The sequence below is a fragment of the Anolis sagrei genome, chromosome 2 (genome assembly GCF_037176765.1).
Source record: "Anolis sagrei isolate rAnoSag1 chromosome 2, rAnoSag1.mat, whole genome shotgun sequence".
Taxonomy (NCBI): domain Eukaryota; kingdom Metazoa; phylum Chordata; class Lepidosauria; order Squamata; family Dactyloidae; genus Anolis; species Anolis sagrei.
In genome coordinates, this window is record NC_090022.1 from 236,148,572 (window position 1) to 236,170,248 (window position 21,677).

Sequence of the window (21,677 nt, forward strand, 5' to 3'; positions counted from 1 at the left end):
TTGTCAAATGAAAGATACTCTTTGAAGTTTTCCCCATAAATCTTTTTTCATTAGACAGCTTCTTCACCAAAACCCCTTTCCTCTTATTTTCAAGTGATAGATTTTATGCAATTTTAAACAGCTCAGATCTGAAATCGATTTGATGGGGTCAGGAAGCTTACAGAAATCCAGCTCAAGAGTATCATTATTTTTGCTAATTTATAAAATAATACAATTTTTGTTTGCTCGGTGTGTGTTTTGAATCCTATTTAAAAGAAGTAGACGAAGGGCGAAGGGCATCAAAGACTAGGACGAGAAGCAGACGAAACCTGATTAATCGAGGACGAGAAGTAGACGAGTACAAAGGATAAAGTAGAGGGGAGAAGCAGAAGAAGAAAGTAGATTCTCTCCTTTTTTTTAGGGAGAAGGGATCCGAGATGACAACTCAAGGAAAACCAGAGTCCCGGAGGGGATCTTTGGACATAAACCCAAAAATGGACAATCTTCTAAAAGAAATAAAAAAGATATCAGAAAAACAAGATGCATTGAAGGTGGAATTGAAGGAGGAGGTCAAGACTAAGCATGAGGAATACTATAAGAAACAAGAGGGAATTATTACGAAGATGACAGAGGAATTTAAGGCAATGAAAACCGAAATAAAAGAAGAATTTGGCCAGATCAAAAAAGATATATCACAATTACAGGGGGAAGTGAAGGAATTAAAAGTTTCTAAAGAGAAAATTGAGGGAACTCAATCAGAAATGGCGCAGAAGATAAAAGGACTGGATAAACAAAGAGAGAAAATGGAATTAGAACAAGAGAGACTGCTGCAAATGCAAATGGACTTCCAATTAAGATTCAGAAATATAGTGGAGGAGGAGAAAGAAGATATAAGACAAATGGTAATTAAAATGCTGGCAAGTTGCTTGGAGTGTGAGGTAGATGAATTGGAACAAGAGGTGGATCAAATTTACAGGATTTCATCATTCTATTCCAGGAGAAATAAGACAGATAGGGATGTGATTGTGAAGTTTACAAGAAAGAAGGTACGGGATGACATTTTGTATAATAGTAATAGAAACCCAATCCTTTATAAAGGAAAGAAAGTTGTGGTCTTGAAGGAATTTCCGCAGATGACTTTAGCAAGAAGAAGAAAATATTTTTTCCTAACAGAGGAGTTGAAAAAGAGGGAGATAAGATTCAGGTGGGAAAGAAGAGAAGGAATAATGGTGACTTACAATGAAGAAAGACTCTGGTTGACATCTGAACATAAGGCAAAGGTATTTTATGATAAACTTATGAGTCAAAAGGAGGGAGAAGAAGAGATGGGAGAAGGGGGGGAAGAAGAAGAAGAAGAAGAAGAGACAGAAGGAGCTGAAGAAAGAAGATTATCCACCCCCAGAAAAGGAATTAAAGCTAAAAAAGCAAGATATAAATCACCAAAGGATTATAGCTACTTCTCGAAAGATCCAAAACCACAGAGAATGACACCACGAAAAAAAGAAGGAAAAGAAGGACAGAGTATGGAACAACCAACAACTGGAATAGCGGAAACGGCTTTAGGCGACATAGGACTGGGATTAGATCAGAACGAATAACAAGATGGAGCGACAAATAAAATGTTTTTCTAACAATATTAATGGATTGAATTCACCCCAAAAACGTAAGAAAGTCTGGAATAGTTTGAAGAAATCTAGTTATGACGTAATAGCCCTCCAGGAGACACACATCTGTGATAAACATACAGCACACCTCCCGAACAAAAAATTAGGAAAAGAATATCATTCGTCATACGAGAAAAAGAAGAGAGGAGTAGTTACATATGTAAAGGAAACAATAGAATCAGAACTGGCTTTTAGAGACTTAGAAGGAAGATGTGTTGCAGTAAAGATGATAATTGGAGATTCTAAAATTTTGATTTGTAACATCTACGCCCCTAACGGTCCAAAGACAAAATTTGTTGAATTTTTAAATGTTAAATTGAAAGAAGTGGAATTTGATGAATTGATTCTGGTAGGAGATTTTAATGGGGTAATGGATTCCCAAATGGACAAAAGTTTGAAGACTAGAAAGTCTAAGGAAGGCAAACTTCCACAAAAATTTACAGACCTTCAGAAAGAATTTGATTTAGAAGATATATGGAGAAACAGAAATAAAGAAAAAAAAGACTATACCTTCTTCTCGAATAGACATCAATCTTGGTCGAGGATAGACATGGCTTGGATAACTAGGAATCTCTCCGCAAAAGTCAAGGAGATCAATATACTACCACGAGATCTGTCAGACCACTGCCCTCTAGAAATTGTTATCAATCACAAAAACTGTTTCAGAAAATGGAGACTAAATGAGAACCTGATAAAAACAGAAGAAGATAAAGAATACTACAATAAAATAATCCAAGACTTTTTGCAAATAAACAAATTGGATGAAATGGAGCCACGAGTGGTGTGGGATGCATTTAAAGCTGTTTTGAGAGGACATTTTATACAACAAGGATCAAGGAAGAATAGAGAAAGGAATAAAAGAATAACTGAATTGGCAGCAGAAATAGCAGCCAAGGAAATGGAATTAAAACGAAAACCATCGAAGAAAATAGAGAGACAACTGTTGGCACTAAAACAAGAGAAAAACCATATGGAGTTAGAACTCCAGTCAAGACAAATGAAATTTTTAAAACAACAGACTTTTGAAAATGCGAATAAACCCGGTAAATGGTTAGCAAATCAAATCCGGAAAAAAAGACAAATAAATTATATATCTAAAATAACAACTGCAGATAAGGATTTGAGGACGGATAAAGAAATCATAGAGGAGTTCAGGAGATTTTATACTCAATTATATACAAAGGACAATATAATGAAAGAAGACATTATGGAGTACATAGGCCAAATGAAGCTAGATAAAATAACGGATGAAGATAGAGAAGCACTGAATAAAGAGATATCTGAGGAAGAAATTGAAAAAGCAATCAATAAAATGGATGCAGATAAGGCCCCTGGACCTGACGGGTTTACGGCGGGATTTTATAAATCCTTTAAACAACAGCTACTACCAACACTTAAAGTTATTGCAAATGAAGCGATGAAATATCAGAAGGTACCAGATTCTTGGAAGGAAGCGGAGATCACAGTGATACACAAAGAAGGCTCCCCGGAAACGGATATTAAAAATTATAGGCCAATTTCTCTCTTAAACACGGATTATAAAATATTTGCAAACATCATGGCCACAAGATTAAAATTATTTTTAAACAAATGGATTGGAGAAGAGCAAACAGGTTTTCTGCCAAATAGACACATGAAAGAAAACATACGCAACGTCCTAGATCTTTTGGAATATTATGAGATGAACCATCAAAAAGAATTCGCCATTCTATCAATAGATGCAGAGAAAGCTTTTGATAATTTGAATTGGGATTTCTTCAAAATATTAATACAAGAATTGGACATGGGGGAAAAATTTAATAATGCAATTAATGCGATCTACGAATTCCAAAAAGCCAAAGTGAAAATAAATGGCCAAATGACACAAGAATTTGAAATAGCAAAGGGTACCAGGCAAGGGTGCCCACTATCCCCATTGATTTTCATAATGGCAGTGGAGATCCTAATGAAGAAAATCAGAGAAGATGAAAAGATAAAAGGAGCGAAAATTGGAAAATTTGAATATAAGATACGAGCGTTTGCGGATGATTTATTAGGAACAATTGAGGACCCGGAGAAAAATTTACAAAATTGGATAACCAAAATAGAACAATTTGGAAAAGTGGCAGGTTTTAAAATGAATATGAAGAAAACAAAACTCTTATTTAAGAATGTGGAAAAGGAGAAACAAGTAAAGATACAACAACAAGTGGGGATAGAGAGTGTTAAGAAAATTAGATACCTCGGAGTCTGGATTACAGCGAGAAATGGTCAACTTCTGAAGAATAATTACGAAATAGTTTGGAAGAAAATTCAAAAAGATGTACAAAAATGGAATTCTTTAAACCTATCACTTCTTGGCCGGATATCTTTAATAAAGATGAATGTTTTACCAAAACTTATATTTCTATTTCAAAATATTCCGATAATAAGAAATCAAACCCTATTCAAAAAATGGAAGAAGGACTTATTGAAATTTGTCTGGAAAGGAAAAAGGCCAAGAATAAACTATATAAACCTGATAGATAAAAAATCTAGAGGAGGGTTGGGATTTCCTGATTTGAAGACTTATCATGAGGCATGTGCTCTGTCATGGATAAGAGACTGGATGACGTTAGACAAAGAAAAATGTTTAAATTTAGAAGGTCATGACCTGAGAGTAGGATGGCACGCATATGTTTGGTATAACAGAGAACTAAAAGAAAAAAACTTCGGTAATCATTTTGTGCGAGCCTCCCTACTGAGGACATGGCTGAGGTACAAAGCCCTCTTTTATAAAAACACACCACTATGGGTCTCAGCAATGGAGGCACATCAAAGAAGATTGTTAGGATGGAGGGTTTGGCCAAGATATAAGGACATCCTGGTAAAAGGGAAAATGGAGATTAAATCTTTTGAACAACTCAAGAACTCTTATGGCAATATAACTTGGTTACATTACTTACAAATTAAAGAATATTTCAAACAAGATCAAAAAATTGGTTTTGACTGGGAAGAAAACACATGGGATAAAGTATTAAAAATACAAAAGAAAATAGTGACAATACTCTATAATAAATTGGTCCAATGGCAAACGGAAACTGAACAGGTGAAAACATGTATGATTAAGTGGGCCGAAAACTTAAGACGACCCATTCAGTTTAGAGAATGGGAGCAAATATGGAACAAAAAGTTGAAATATACGTATGCCATGGACCTGAAAGAAAATTGGTATAAAATGTTTTATAGATGGTATTTGACACCGAATAAACTTAGCCATATGTATCAAAATGTCTCAGATAAATGTTGGAAATGTGGGGAACAAACAGGTACATTCTACCATATGTGGTGGACCTGTAAGGATACAACTAAGTTCTGGGCTTCTATCCATGAAGAAACACAAAAGATGTTGAAGAAGAGGTTCAAAAAGAAACCTGAATATTACTTATTGGGATTTACAGATTTGGATTTTAAACTGGATGAGAATGAAGACAAATTATTTACATACTACACTACAGTGGCAAGGATTGTTTTTGCCAAATACTGGAAGAATGATCAAATACCGACCATCGAAGAATGGTTGGAGAAAGTTAAAGAAATAAGAGACATGGACGAATTAACTTTTTTGATGAGAAGAAATACTGGAAAATCGCTAAAGAGAACAGACTGGACCCTTTTCTATGACTACGAAAAGAAACTTAAAGATAAAAGTATTAGAGGATAAGAATAGATAAGTAGGTTGGAGAAGTAGAGTGAGAAGATCCTGAGGTTGGAGTGGAAGTCATTTTAGATTAGTTTAGGTGTTTTTTTTTCTGTTGTGTTTTTGTGCTACCCTTCCTTCTTTCCTATCCTCTTGTTATTGTTCCCCCTCTTTCCCTGTGTTGATTTATAAAATGTTTAATAAAAATTATTGGAAAAAAAAAATAAAATACCTTCATTAGATTCCAGAAGACAAAAAAGTTATATATACCCTCCTTATACACATAGACGTGAGTAGAAAGCCCACTATGTGATTCTCTTTAAAACGGATGTACACAAGTGCCAGACTAGCAAAGTGTTCTCTATGTAAAACTTTGCAATTGTTCTTTCACTGTGTCATCTGGGGCCATTTCAGTTTCTTGCTTTCCTTGGCTCCAGTTTTTCAGCACCCAGTGGTAGCCTTAAAATTCTAGACAATTTTTGATTCTGCCTATTCCTGTGCATGTATCCTATGACAGTTGATGACTCTCATGTCCTAGAGAGGTGTATCTGTCCCTGACTTAGGGTGCATCTACACTATAGGATGGATGCAGTTTGATACCAATTTAACTGCAAAAGCAATGGAATGCCAACAAGTGTTGGTGCCTCACCAAACTACAAATTCCATAGCATTTACTCATGGCAGTTAACTGCTTTAATTCTACAATGTAGATGCACCCTAAATCTGACCTTTAACGGAGCTATACAGAGTGCTGCACACTATTCTTCAAATATGCTACCAGTGTCACCAAAGCTGTAGTCTACCAGACCATTATTTGCTGATTTGGGATAGTTATGGAAAACTTGTTCATCTTTAACCCATTGTTACTCCTAGTGGCCTTCAATCCATGTGTCTCTGCCCTAAACAATACTGGATAAATAAAGATAATGGCAAGAAGCATCAGCAAGCCATGGCATGTTACAAAACAGGAGCATGATTAATATTGATCTCCATATGTTTTTGAACTTACCAACATCCCTGACCTGAATCAGCATTCACTAGAGCTGCTAAAATTTGCAGTTGAATACCGAATAATTCCCTCCCCTGCTGTAAAGAAAATTCTGAATTGGGTGATCACTATTTCGGATTAATTTCCCCAACTGCCGAAAGTGGCAATGAACTGATAGCCATGTATAAATACATGAGAGAAAGTCACAGGGAGGAGGAAGCAAGCTTGTTTTCTGCTTCCTTGGAGACTAGGACGCAGAACAATGGCTTCAAACTACAAGAGAGGAGATTCCATCTGAACATGAGGAAGAACTTCCTGACTGTGAGAGCCGTACGGCAGTGGAACTCTCTGCCCCGGAGTGTGGTGGAGGCTCCTTCTTTGGAAGCTTTTAAACAGAGGCTGGATGACCATCTGTCAGGGGTGCTTTGAATGCAATATTTCTGCTTCTTGGCAGGGGGTTGGACTGGATGGCCAATGAGGTCTCTTCCAACTCTATGATTCTATGATTCCTTTGACCTTAGCTGGCCACTTGGAGTGCCTCTGCTGTTGCTATAAGAAGGACCTCCATTGTGCATGTGGCAAGGCTCACACTGCATTGTAATGGGTGGTCTGTGGTTTGCTCTTCTCCACACTTGCATGTCGTGGACTCCACTTTGTGGCCCCATTTCTTAAGGTTGGCTCTGCATATTGTGGTTCCAGAGTGCAGTCTGTTTAGTGCCTTCCAAGTTGTCCAGTCTTCTATGAGCCCAGGGGAGAGTCTCTCATTCGGTAGCAGCCATGACTTGAGGTTCTGGGTTTTAGCCTGCCACTTTTGAACTCTCACTTGCTGAGGTGTTCCTGAGAATATCTCTGTAGATCTTAGAAAACTATTTCCTGATTTAAGGCATTGGCATGCTGGCCGATACCCGAACAGAGAATGGGCTGGAGATGTCACTGCCTTGGTCCTTTCATTATTGGCTGCTACTTCCCGGCAGATGTCAGGTGGTGCAATACTGGCTAAACAGTATAATTTCTCTAGTGGTTTAGGGTGCAGACATCCTGTAATAATGCAGCATGTCTCATTAAGAACCACATCCATTGTTTTAGCATGGTGAGATGGTGAGGGGGACATGAGAGAAGCCTCCCCACAGGATTGCAACACATCCAGGCATCCCCTGAGCAACGTCTTCATACACAGATGATTCTCTCACACCAGAAGCAACCAGAAGTGATCCTAATTTATACTAATATTATATAACAAAATTATGGAAAATAAAACAATCCCAGAGACATGGAAAAAATCAAATGCTTATCATTGCATCTCAAGCACAGAAAAATCCCCTAGGTCCATTTTTCAACTGATTTCATTTTCCATTTGTATTAATGAAAAAATTCTGCTACATATAATTTTTTCTATTTTCTATCACTATTTTTTTATGTCTCTGTCTGCATTTTGCATGTGTATGTGTGTGTATGTATCAAATTGACTTTAATGATAGTGATATTGAATGTTGAGATTGAACTAAAAGAATTAAATGAAGTATGACATTACCAGTCCCATTGGGTATAATGCATTTAATCCATCTTCCCATTTAGCAGCCTGCTGCCAGATTTCAGTAGCAAACTACAATGTCATTTGTCTGTTTTTTAAAGTAAATCCTGGGGAGTGCTCCTGGGGGGCTTAAAAAGGGCTTGGGGGTTCATGTATGACCCATGAGCCACAGTTTGCTCATCTTTGAATTATGAAGCTTATTTTATTTATTTATTTATTTCAGTTACTTCTACCCCGCTGTTCTCACCACCCCCCCCCACCCCCACCCCCGGGGGGACGGGGACGACTCAGGGCAGCTTACAAAAGAAGGCACAATTCGATGCCTATATCAAATATGCATACATACATAAAAACACTTAAAACAGTTGACAAATTAAAATCATCAATACAACAACACAATAACATAATAGTAAACTAATCCTAAGCTCAGCGTTCAGAGTTCCGTAAATCCATTCCGTTTCGTCAATTCCTGCTCATCATCAGATCTTTCTTTAGCTGCCAGAATGTCCAAATGCCTGGTCCCACATCCAGGTCTTCAGTTTTTTCCTAAATGAAAAAAGCGAAGTTGCCGATCTAATCTCCCCGGGGAGTGAGTTCCACAGGTGAGGGGCCACCACCGAGAAGGTCCTGCTCCTCGTCCCCGCCAATCTCACTTGTGATAGAGGCGGGGTCGAGAGCAGGGCCTCCCCAGAAGATCTTAAGCTCCGAGGTGGGACGTAGAGGGGGATCCGTTCGGAGAGATACACTGGGCTGGAACCATGTAGGGTTTTGTAGGTCAAAACCAGCACTTTGAATTGTGCTCGGAATTGGATCGGCAGCCAGTGGAGCTGACACAACAGGGGGGTGGTATGCTCCCTGTATGCCGTTCCAGTGAGCAATCTGGCTGCCTCCCGCTGGACTAGTTGGAGTTTCCGAGCAGTCTTCAAAGGCAACCCCACGTAGAGTCTTATGGTCTATCATACTATTTCACAGTTTGAATTTTTCAGTACACAGTAGAAAACTCGCATAAAAGTGGAAAAGTTTTACCTGAACTCATTTGTTCCTGATCTGTTAATTTTGTAGTGCATAAAGAAGATACGATCTACCAAAGGCACCAATTGCCATGGCCTTTTACAGTTGTTCAAAGCACAGGAACATGATCCCATGCCTTTTCTACGCATTGACCTAATGCAGGGAGAATGAGGCAGAATACAACCACTATCCCTGTCCCCAAAGTGCCATGCCCAGCTGCCTTCACTCCAAGTGTGAAAGGAGGTACCTTCACAAATAAGTGTTTCATAGAATTTGGAGCACTAGTTATGCAGTGTTTTCAGTCGCACACTGCCACTGCACTCTAAGTATTGCACATGTGATGTTGCCAGCCCCTTCTCAGACCTTAGCTTTCTGTTTGGAAGACAAATCATTGACTTAGCATACACTCCATTATCTTCTGCTATTAATCCATTCTTGCATTTGGAAGAGAAAGAGCTCTAGACAAAATCATATTTGTTGTGTCGCTTTTTTAAAAGTGACATCATATCTGAGATGCGTTTTCTTTTTAAAAAAGAAACATTGCTCAGAAGCTGTGTTTTTCTCTGATGCTTTGATATTTTGAAGCATAACTCTGCTAAATTGGTAACACAGCCATTTTACACTGGTTTCTAACTCAATAGGAGAACCAGTCCTCAGGTTTGTTTGACGTTTGTTGTGGACTCACAGCTCTTTTTTGAGAGAGGCTGAAAGAGAGAGCGGATATTCCAAAATCTCTGAAACTGAAACATAAGAAAAACATGTCAAATTTAAGAGACAAGGAGCTGCCCCTCCATATTTTGAGAAGGGTTGATTTGGTCTCCTTGATATTTGCCCATCTTTTTCGACATAGGTACCTGAATGAGGCAAGATGGATCTGAAAATACGATAGTTTGAGGTTAATTATAAGGTACATTAATTTCATTTATTACTCAAGGGATGAGAAGCACAAATGGCTGTCCTTGAAACAAAAGGTGAAGCAGTAGACATGCCCAGCTACAGCAAAAGACAGAAACATGAGTGTCAGAATGATGCACTTACGATGATAAATGTCCAATTTACCAACCCTTCAAAGAAGTACATTATGTAGCTGCATTTGACAAGAGGTGGGAGTTGTTCTGGATTACATGCCTAAGCCTTCAAAACACACTTTGTTGAATGCAATCTTGACATATGCAGGGCTAAGGTGAAATCACTTTACTGTGTTATCCAATTTGCAAATGCCAATAGGACTGCAAAGAAAAATTGTGGATTTCACTCATTTTGCTGGGTTCATCCTAGTAGGCACCCTAAGTGGAGTTGTTGTTGTTTTATGCTTCCATAAATGTTTTTGGAAAGTGTCAAGTTAGAGAGTGCCGTTTTCTTCAAATTTTATTTCTCACACAACAGCAACAAGAAAAGATCGGTAACAAAACTAGCAAAAGAAAGAATGAAAAGTTTAATTGAAATGTTCTGACAGTGCAGTTCTATGTATGCCTATTAAGACTTACATCCTATAATGTTTTGTGGGGTTTATGAAATCATACCCATTTAGTTTAGTGAATATAGTCCCCAGGTAAATTGCTATAGAATTATTATTGCTACCTGATACCTGATAGACCCATAGCTAGAAAGAAATATTGGGGGGGGGGGGAGAACACAGTTTTTAGTGAACCGTGAAGAGTGGATTCATTAAACAAAACAATTTAAATGATATGATTCATTCTATATTTTATATAGCCTTAATAAAATCAAATTTCTATTTTAGTCACAAAGTTTAAAGTTTTAAAAAACCTGAAAATTACTCTTAATTGGTAATTTATAGTTACAAAACAATACCACAACATCTGTTGGAAACACTGGAAAACTGTGTCAATAGACTTTGACAGAAATCAAGCTCCATTGATAAACTTTGGTGGATACTCAAGAATGCAAGTCCAGACAGTCTTTCTTGCCCCTTTGTACTTCTTATTTATGTTTTGAAATATTTAAGAGTTGAAAACAACCTTTCATTTGTAGCTGCTGATACTAGCAATGTTGTAGAAATCTGAAGAAGTTTATTTTATTTATTTATTTACCATATTTGTATACCGCCTTTCTCAGCCAGAGGCAATTCAAGGCAGTTCACAGCCAGCAGCGATTCGATGCCGTAAAAATATCAAAATACAATTAAAACAATTATAAAAACAATTCAATATTTAAAATGTAATATAAAAACAATTATATCTGTAAAAACACAAGATCCTCAGCATCTCCTTACTAAAATCATTGTCCAAATTGCATAGTCAGTCATTCCATGTATTCGTTTTTGTCTAATTATGCTCCAGTAGTAAAAGCTTGCTCAAAGAGCCAGGTCTTAACCATTTTGCGGAAGGTTAGAAGGGAGGAAGCTGATCTTATCTCCCTGGGGAGGGTGTTCCATAGCTGAGGGGCTACCACTAAGAAGGCCCCATCTGTCGTCCCCGCCAAACGCATCTGCGAGGAAGGCGGGATCGAGAGTAGGGCCTCCGCAGATGATCTAGAACCAAGTCCTAGATGGTTCATAAGGAGAGATACGTTCAGATAGGTAAGCCGGACCAGAACCATTTAGGGCCAGCACTTTGAATTGTGCCCGGTAGCAGACTGGTGCAAAAGAGCAGTCATGTGCTCCCTGAGCACCACTCCCGTTAGCAACCTGGCTGCCATTTGTTGAACCATTCGGAGCTTCTGGACAGTCTTCAAAGGCAACCCCATGTAGAGAGTGTTGCAGTAGTCTATATGGGATGCAACTAGAATGTGGACTACCGTGGCCAAGTCAGACTTACCAAGGTACGGGCACAACTGGTGCACAAGTTTTAAGTTACTTCACATTTGGTAAAAACTGTCCATGACAAACAAGATATGCTTCCAGTACATTTTCCTGCAGGTGCTATATTTTTCCATTTTCTACACCATAGGTCAAATTCTTCCATCAGTGTGTCAGTATTTTGAAGGCATTCATTGTAAAGTTCTGTGCACTTGTTCAAGTTGGATTTGAAATGGCCATAATTAATTAACTTGCAGTTCCTAAACTACTTCCCTGTGCCTTGTAAACCTTTCTTGAAGCTGACTGTAGAAAAAGACCAGAAATGGGATGTACATGCAGGTGTGCTCTTTAGAACACCACTACAAAGAAATTAAAAGTTCCTTCTGCACTTCCACTGAATGAATATACTTGCAGCTTTAAATAATATTGCACAAGTGAAAAATTGAACTTACTTATATTGGCACATTACAGAATGGGCTTTTAGTAATGATAGATATAATTAATCTTTACAAAGGATATTATACAGTTGGTCCTGCAGAATAAGCTGCTTATAGATTTCCATGTTATCTCCCTTCATTAAAAAAAACAAAAACAGAAACAGAAATGGGTGCAGTTTTATTTTTTGGCAACTTTTTATGACTTTTACAATATTATGGTTGTGCTTCAGAATCCTGCCACATTTGAAAAGTGTGAAGTTTCAACTTGTGACTTTCATTAGAGTGAACAATTACTAACTGATGTTCAGATTCCCCACTTGAATAAACACTACCTTTAAAAGGCACTCTTTCCTTCTATTTCAAAAGAGTCTTTCTTCCCTGCACTATACAGTAGGCTTTTTTTGTGCAATTTACAATAAAATCAACTGAACAACTTAAAATGTAGATCAATAGCAGAATAACATTTAAAATAAAAATATATAATATACACATTCTGAAAAAACCCTGCTAACCAATTACATATGTTTAGTTATAAAAATATAAAACTATGTATGAATAATATACATTAGGTGAATTCATTAGCCTTTCTGGGAAATCATTGTAAGGTCTTTCTTGTACAATATCATTGCCTTGAACTTGAAAAAGAAACTTCCCTCCTTCTTAGAGTTGAATTACACTTAGTTTTCTGGAGAAATTCTTTCAGATGAATTTGGTATTATTTTTTTTAAAGTAGGCCACTCTAAATACTTATTGTAGAAACTTTTCATTATAACTTTCTCAGTTGAGTGACATTCTTGAGAGGAAAGCTTTTAAAGACCACTTTATGGAATTCTAAAGAGAAATTACTCATTATAATTTGGAACTTTATCTTCACCCACATCCCAAGGTACTTCAGCAAAATTAAAATAAAGTGAATTATTTGCCATTAACTGTCTTAGTATTTGGGTTTACAGAATTATTCATGCTACAGTGGTAGTAAAAAATTACAAAATGTCCTCTCTGGTCTACCATATGTGATGGGAGGTTTCCTCCAATAGGAAATATGTTATAATGCAGTCCTGATTCAGGACCTCACCACATAGATAAGGTCCAGTGTATTGATTCACCAGCCTCTATGGCAAATCTGGGTCTCACTGGAGTGGCAGCAAGATAATCCTGGCTCCCTGGCTGGCCGCTAACACTCCCCTATTACATGTGGGGAAGCATTATGGAACACTGTGAGGCTCCCCTAGGAGGACATAACTAAGGACATATCAACAATGACCACTTAATACAATTTCAAGAGCAACTTGGCAGCATGGTGTATAGACAGGGGCGGCTCAACCCATTACGCAAAGTAAGCATTCGCAGTACAGTTGATTTTGCCCAGGGGCGCTCTTGAGGCGCTCTTGGGGGAAAATAGACCTTGACATATGCAAGTTGTAGTTACTAGGATGTATAGTTCACCTACAATCAAAGAGCATTCTGAACTCAACCAATGATGGAATTGAACCAAATATGGCACACAGAACTCCCACGACAAACAGAATATATATATCTATCAGTGATTGGTTGGGGGGGGGGGGGCACCAAAATACTGTTTGCTTACCATTGAAAATTATCTAGGGCCGCCTCTGTGTATAGATGATACACACCATGAATGTTCACAGCAATATGCATTGCTTTAAACCAGGATAAGCAAAATCAGAGCCATGGTGGCGCAGCAGGTTAAAACACTAAGCAGCAGAACTTGCTGACTGGAAGGTCAGTGGTTTGAATCCATGGATGGGGTGAGCTCCCGCTGTTAGCCCCAACCTGCCAACCTAGCAGATTCAAAACATGCAAATGTGAGTAGATCAATAGGTACTGCTTCAGTGGGAAGGTAACGGTGCTCCATGCAGTCATGCCGGACACGTGACCTTGATGCCATCTATAGAGAATGCCATTTCTTCATCTTAGAAATGGAGATGAGTACCACCCCAAGAGTCGGACACGACTAGACTGAATGTCAAGAGGAAAATTTTACCTTTACCTTTTAAGCAGTCAGGGGATACTCCCAATTAGAGCCCACAATGTGTATCAATTTTCCTAAGTGTAAACTACATTGCATAGTGCAAAGAATTAATGAACTGGTGCCTTAGCGATCTACACATGTGCATTGCCCTGAAAGAGGGGGGGAGAGGTTAACGATGATTCCTCCAAAGCTGTGAAGCTATGGCTACTGCAGATCCTGGAACCAGTTTGAGACCAGCCTCTGTGATGCATATAAGCATCATCCATGCATTCAACTGGTTCCATGACTTCACATGTAATCATCTACACAGTGAAATCCAAGACCTCACAACCTCTGAGGATGCTTACCAAAGATGCAGGTGAAATGTCAGGAGAGAATTCTAATCTAGAACATGTCCATACAGCCTGAAAAACCTACAGCACCACAGTGAAATCACTTTCTTCTCTGCTGGTTTCATACTGACCAGAGTGGTCAATATAGAGACACTGTTCTCTCCAAATATTCAGTTGAGAAGAACATTCAGGATCAAAATAGGCAACAATGTTTAGCACTTTTTGTTTATGTTCTTTTCCCTGAATAATTTTTAAATCACATTGACCTTCGGATACCCCAATTCACTTTGAAAGCTAGATTACATAATATATTTGGTTCTTATGACTTAGCAGGATAAAATTGACATTTAAATGTGTGTTTTATACAAGAGTAATTTGCAAGTATCACTGCTAATATACCCATCTCTGAGTGAATCACTGTGGGAGGGGAAACAGGTTTATTGTAAGGAATAAGTGTATAGTTTGAAGAAGAAGTGCCTTCGTGATGCTTCAAGAATGATAGAACCATAGAGGTAATGTTTTAGATATCAAGATCCCAATATGCAACATTATACACAACTAGCATTGAATTAAAATCTGAGTAAACATATATAAGATTTTGGTTTTAGTACAAAGAGCCTAACACAATAGTTTGATGTCATATTTCTATGAGACAGAGTGAGGGTTTCAGATATTATTTACTAATAGTGCTTGACTAACTTCACCAAGAGAATTGTTTTTCTAAAAAGCTATTCTTGGAGGAATGGTTCAATGTGTCTCTGTGTGCATGGTCCTTCTTCCTTCTGTAGCTCAAAATAAAGACATGATGCTTAACATTTATTCTTTTCAACAGAAAGACCAAATGAAACTGATAAGAATAAAAAAAAACAAGCTTTTCCACATTTCTTCCTGAACGCTGGTTCTAACTTCAGCTCTCACGCGAACTGAACATTGGGATACATAAGACCAAGGGTGTGGGAGTTAGTTTGTTTTCATTCATGATATCACACATGGTCATTGTCTGTTAGAGATCCATGATGTTTAGTGAGCCACATTTCAGGCAAAACTCCAAACCATATTTCCCCAGCAAGGATTGTAATCTGTTGAAATAGCAAGACAATGAGACATCTTAGAAACAGAATACTTAGAAGTATATGAATCAGTAAGCACCTTAAAAACTAAAAAAAAAAATCTTATGAGAGAAGCCTGGATGCATGAAATCTTATCCAGAATTTCTGGTGTTATGCAAAGCAGTGCTGTTCAAAATTGTGGTTACTGGATCAGTGCTGGTCCCTTGCAAGTTCTCCAGGAAAGGAAGAGGCAAATGTCACCAGTCAGTACAATATGATACCAATGCCTGGCACAATGAAAAAAAAATGGTCCCCCACATCAGATAGCCTGAGAAGCACTGATGTAGACTACACATGGAGGTATAAGGTTATAGACAAATCAGAAGGAAATTAACTCAAGAAATTACTGACTTCTTGTGGTAGTAGAAATCATTATCAAGCCATTTCTGACCTATGACAATACTTATGTCTCCCTATCTTAGTTTTTCTTGGCAAGATTATAGAAAGGAGACTTTCTATAATCTTTCAGGTTGAGCGAGTGTGAATTGTTCAAGGTCATCTAGTAGGTTTCCTGTCCAAACAGAGATTCAAATCCTGGTCTCCAAGAGTCTTAATCCAACACTTGAAATACTATAGCACAGTCTGACTACCAGAACTAGTTACAAATAACATTTTATTTTATTTTTATTTGATGATTAATTTTTGCCTCATTTTTCTCCTGACATGAGGTTCAAGTTGGTTTATGACATATTGAATCAAATTACAGTTCAAACCAACCACCTCATCACATAAAGGGGAAATTGGGCACCTATTCCTATTCAAGTATGGAGCCTGCTGAGCACCACATGACACATGCCATGGTCCCACCCCATTGATGGCCAAAATAAGTAAGTAGGTAAGTTATCTTTTGGGTAGCTGAGATGGAGCTATCCATGATTTTGGCTCTTTCCTTCTGGTGGGAGAAAGGGCAATATGGCAACACATATTGCCACCTTTCCCCCCGTCTGATGTGGGAAGGGACAGGGCGCTTTGTTCCAATGCCTCTATGTGATGGGGGAAGAAGGAAGGGCATGCAGTTCACCACGAAGCATCACACACACTTTCCGTTATTCCAGCGAAATGGTACAAAACAGGAGGGGCATCAATTTGATGAGGTCCCTGGTTATATAAAAGAGTTAAACAAGCAAAAAAGTTTAAACTGTTTAAAATACTTTTGTGTATGTGCCTTTTATACATTTTTTTTAAAAAAATAGATATTTTACTATGTTGCATCTGCCTTCAAGACTTATGGTGACTCCATTAATATAATGGGGTTTCTTAGGCAAGGAATACATAGAGGTGGTTTTGCCAGTTCCTTCCTCTGAAGTATAGCTTACAGAATCTGATATTCATTGATTGTAAGCCATCCAAGTACCGGCTTGGCCTGATAATGAGCTTAGCTTCCAAGAATATACAGGACCTGGTACTTTTAGAGTATTTAGGCTTTTACAACATAATAAAAAAGATGGTAACATCCTCTTGAATTCTACCATGGTGTGTTGTAAAAGGCCCAATAGAAATAGAGGATTTACTTCTTTAGTCACAATATATTGGATTTTCCTTGAAGGAGCAAAGTACCTTTATAGCTTTTCAGAACGGCTGTTAATTGCTTCAAATTCAAGAAGCTTGGTGACCTCTCTGACAGAGATCCCACGTCCTCACTTTTCACTGAAGATGAAATCATCTTGTTTGGCATGCAATGTTAACAGTGACTGGACAGCAGTCAAGTCAGACAGGAATCTTTTCAGACATTATTACCATTTGTGTACATTTCAGTGCCTTCTGCATTCCAGACTTGCATAAACAAAGCAGTGAAACTGTGCGTTGCCTTCCTCTGTATCTTGGCCTGTGATGATTCTCACTGAATTACCAAATGCACAAGGAAGAAACTGTGTGGGAGAGAAGTCACACTTTAAACATAAGTGTGACATATCCCTTTACCCTGCTGGCCCTGAAACTCCAAGCCTTAATTATTCTGACATTGACCCTCTTGTTCTGTCAATCCTGTATTAAATTGCTGATCCTTAGGGTGACCCCTTCAATATGGACTTGCGGTTGTGTTGTTATGGGGGAGATATGTGTGGCATGACTTAAGTTCAGAGTTGGTAGACAGCCAGATACAGATTTACAATAACAAGAAAAGCTGTGATAATCTCTACTATAACACTCCTTTTCCTAAAATCATATGGAGTTTTCCCTTCTTGTTCCAATCCAAAACTCTGTGACTATAGTGGGCTCGCCATGTTTGTGGTTGTTAGACATAAAGGACCCCTGTTGAAAATGGAAAAACTGGGCAGGCAGGGTGAGAATATATATATATATATATATATATATATATATATATATACTGAGATAATACTTCTGTAGACATTTGATCCCATGGTCAAACTGTGCCACACTAGAGATTCAGTCTCCAGGCCCAAATTATAGGCCAAATTAAATACATACCTAACTGACTGTCTCATTAAAGCACTTTACAGATTCAGTAATTTACACATCAGAGGTAGCCCTCAGGGTCAAACCTCAGGGCCAATCCAAATGACTAGGGATAAAGCAGGGTTGCATCCTAGGGTTGCATCCACTTCTCCATTCAATCTATTTCTGGATGATCTTGAGGAAGCCATGATGGTCCCACAAGGTAATTAACCTAGATTGGGTACAAGGAGGGTCCCCATCCTGCTGTATACAGGTGATACAGCTATCCTTTCTAGGTCTAGACCAGGGCTCTTACACCAACTTAGGAAATTTACAGAATATTATGAAATAAACGACCTAAACATAAACTTTAGCAAATCAAAACTTATTGTTTTTGAACATAAATTTACAAAATATAAATGGGCTACTGACAAATTCTTACTAGAGCAGGTTAGAAGCTTCCAGTTTTGGGCCTTACTTTCCACCACACCTTATCCTGGAGAGAGCACTCTGAAATAGTGATACGAAAGGCAAAGGCCTGTCAAGCAGCTATAATAGGATTTCAAAGCCAGAAAAGCCTCTAAACTCCTCTTTGAGGCAGCCATATGGTATGAAAATTCTACTGTAAACCTAGACAGGGTGCAAACAAGATTTATAAGAGATTTTAAAAATGTGTCTTCTTATGTACACAATGAGGTCCTGCTACTAGAAAAGGGTGAATGCCCATTGAGTACTAGTCATGCTAATATCTAAAAAAAACCTTACAGTGATTAAATATTGCAGACTCTTTATAAAGGCAAGATGAAATACATTTCCCTAAGAGCTGCTAAGAGATAGATTGTCTGGAATTTCTTACTCCCAAAGACTATGCCTCTGTGAAGGAAATGAAGTAGAAACAATAGAACACATTCTACTGCAGTGCCACTACTATTCAGTATAATGTAGCCAGATTTTATATCCAATTCTGTCCTATATGACCAGCCACCCCCCACTGGGGATTGTTAGATATCTCTTACAGGACAAGTATCACAGGGTGACTGTACCTGTGACTAAATTTCTTGAAATGGCAATGAGACTGAGAAAGAAACTAACCTCTGATAAGGTTATTAGCTGAAATCATGTACATGTATCTTGCATAATGAACTTCTCCTGAAATGTTAGACTTTATAAATGTCTGTTCTTTTGCACTGATGGGTCTATGGACCATAATAAATTGTTGTTGTTGTTGTTGTTATTGAGTGTGGGATAGCATAAAGTATGTTTTCACCAGAGGGTGCAAATCACATATACACTTGCTTGGGAATAGGTTTCACTGAACTCAGTGGGACTCACATTTGAATAAATGCTTGAAAGGTTAAGCTGTAAAATGCATGAAAATGTGGCTTTATCTTTTGGAGCTTTTACTGTTTCTAAATTAACTCATGTAATTTTTAAAAAACAGTAGGGTTGACATTGAGGAGGAATATAAAGCAATAATGTCATGGAAAACTGCCAAATTGAAAATGTAAGTGCTAGAATTTGGAAAATATAAAAAGGACAGCTGTGGGTAAACTCAGCTATTTATATATTATAGAGAGCAAGCACATTGAATTATATAGCTTTTAAAATGAATGCTGAATCTCTGTAATAGATAAAAGATCTAAATCTTTAAAGCTAGAAAAGAAAAAAATGTTCACTGCTGAGATCTATCAGAAGAAATGTAGGTTATTTTAAATCTTCGAGGAAGATTGTCTTCCTTGTAGGCTGAGATAGTGTGACTTACACAAATCACAACTGGATTTTCAAGATTGGATGCCTATTCAAACTCTGGTTTCTCAGAGTGGTAATTGTAGATACAAATCACTGCACCATGTTATCTCTAAAAAGGATTCTCTGACCCCAAGTTTAGATTTCTGGGATTTGCAATTCAGAAAGTGGAATTCAGATTTCTCAATCAAAAACCCTAATGCCTCAGCAAACTATAAACCCCATGATTCAGCCATGACAGCTAAAATGGAATCATAGTGCTACAACTGTGTGTGTAGTGTTAAAGAGGCCCTGGCTTGACTAGGTGAACTATGTGCTGCTAACAAAATCAGTTGTCACTATGTGACAAAGCTGTAAGAAGTGAAAATTAGAGATTAAGTGAAGCATGGATTGTGTGTATATTTCTAGAGTGAGACTGACAATGTCTTGACTTCTTCACCAGTGCGAATGTGGGAGGGTGACAACATCAAATCAAAGAGCTCTTGTTTTAAATCCATCATTATGCAGCAAACTTAAAATAACCAGTGCTATTTTGATTTATATGTTGAATAAAACTACTAAGAAATTATTGGAATCTACATTAGATTTAACACATTTCACTGAAGATAATTGCTTTGCCAATTATCCAAACACTGTGATTATTTTGTACTCATGTAACAGGATGACATACACACTTACCCTACATTTAGGTAGACTCCTTGAACTCTCTCCAATGTAGGGAATGTGGTGACATTCCCTCAGTAGGGAAGAACTGGAAGTAGCACTCTTCACTTGATCTCAATTGAACTAATTGGCATTGGTTCTGGTAGTTTCAGAGACCATGCAACTTTAGCTCAGGAGGCATGGGACTACTTCACAAAGGTCTGATGTGAATGGGATTTTGGGCTTGTTCAGATCTGATGCACATTCCTAGCCTTAAGGAGCTCATTGTCACCATGACAACAAAAGTTGCTGTTTTTGCTTTTTATCCTTTGCTCAATCAGCCTTAAGTGTCTTTGAACTGCACTACAGGAATCTCTCACTGCCTAGTTGCCATAATTCAGGGATGGTAAACAGATTTTCTCCCTGCTGCTATCATTAGCATCAAGAATTGTTGTTGTGTGCCTTCAAGTTGTTTCCAACCTGTGGTGACCCTAAGGCAAACCTATCAGAAGGGTTTCTTGCCAAGATTTGTTCAGAAGATGTTTGCCCTTGCATATATTTGCATAGCCTTGCACTGGGAGCGTGGCCTTCAAGAAGAGCTATGCTTAGCCATGCCCACCTTGTCCCTCTGCATCGCCTAATGGTTCTGAAAATCAAAATAACTGTGGGAGACATCCAAACATCACAGATCTCTCTCGCGCCCATGTATACAAAGAAACAATGCAAAGATCGAGAGAAGATAAACATTCCTATTTTCCCATGCAACTCAATGGTTGGGAAATGTGCTCCCACCTTGCAAACAGAACTCTTCAGGTTCGAATCCTCGTCAGGGACAAAAATGTTAAAATCAGCTGGAAAAATGGGAGGGAGAAGCACCTTCCATTAACAAAGTGATTTGGATTTCTGATATTTCCGATCTTTTTTTCAAGAAAATTTCAGAAATCATTTCAAAATTGAATTGCCAGTGCCCCCTACATCCAAAACGAGCTTTGAACCTTTTTTTTTTGATCAACCAAGTCTAGTAATTATGGTTGCCTCCATAGCCAGGTAACTGTTTCACAGGTTTTGTAGTATAGCCTCGGGCCCATGGTCCTGCTCATATAATTTGCTGCTTGTCTATAACATGCTTAATGGTGACATTCTCCTGTCCATCCTGACACAGTTATTCTGTTTCTGATTAGCCCACAGGTGCCATGTGAACACAATGGCTGCACTTTTGATGACTTGATGGATCTGGAAGATCAACTAGGTTCATAGTCACTATACACTACCTTCCTTTGTCTTCTTTCTTGGGAAAGCACAATTGACCCATGACATGTATGATGGGGAATGTGGTCCCCTCTGTCACTTGTATGGTTTGTGGGACTACAGTTGGCCTCCATGACATGTAATGCTATGGGAAGTGCTGTTGGTCTCCACTAAATTGATGCAC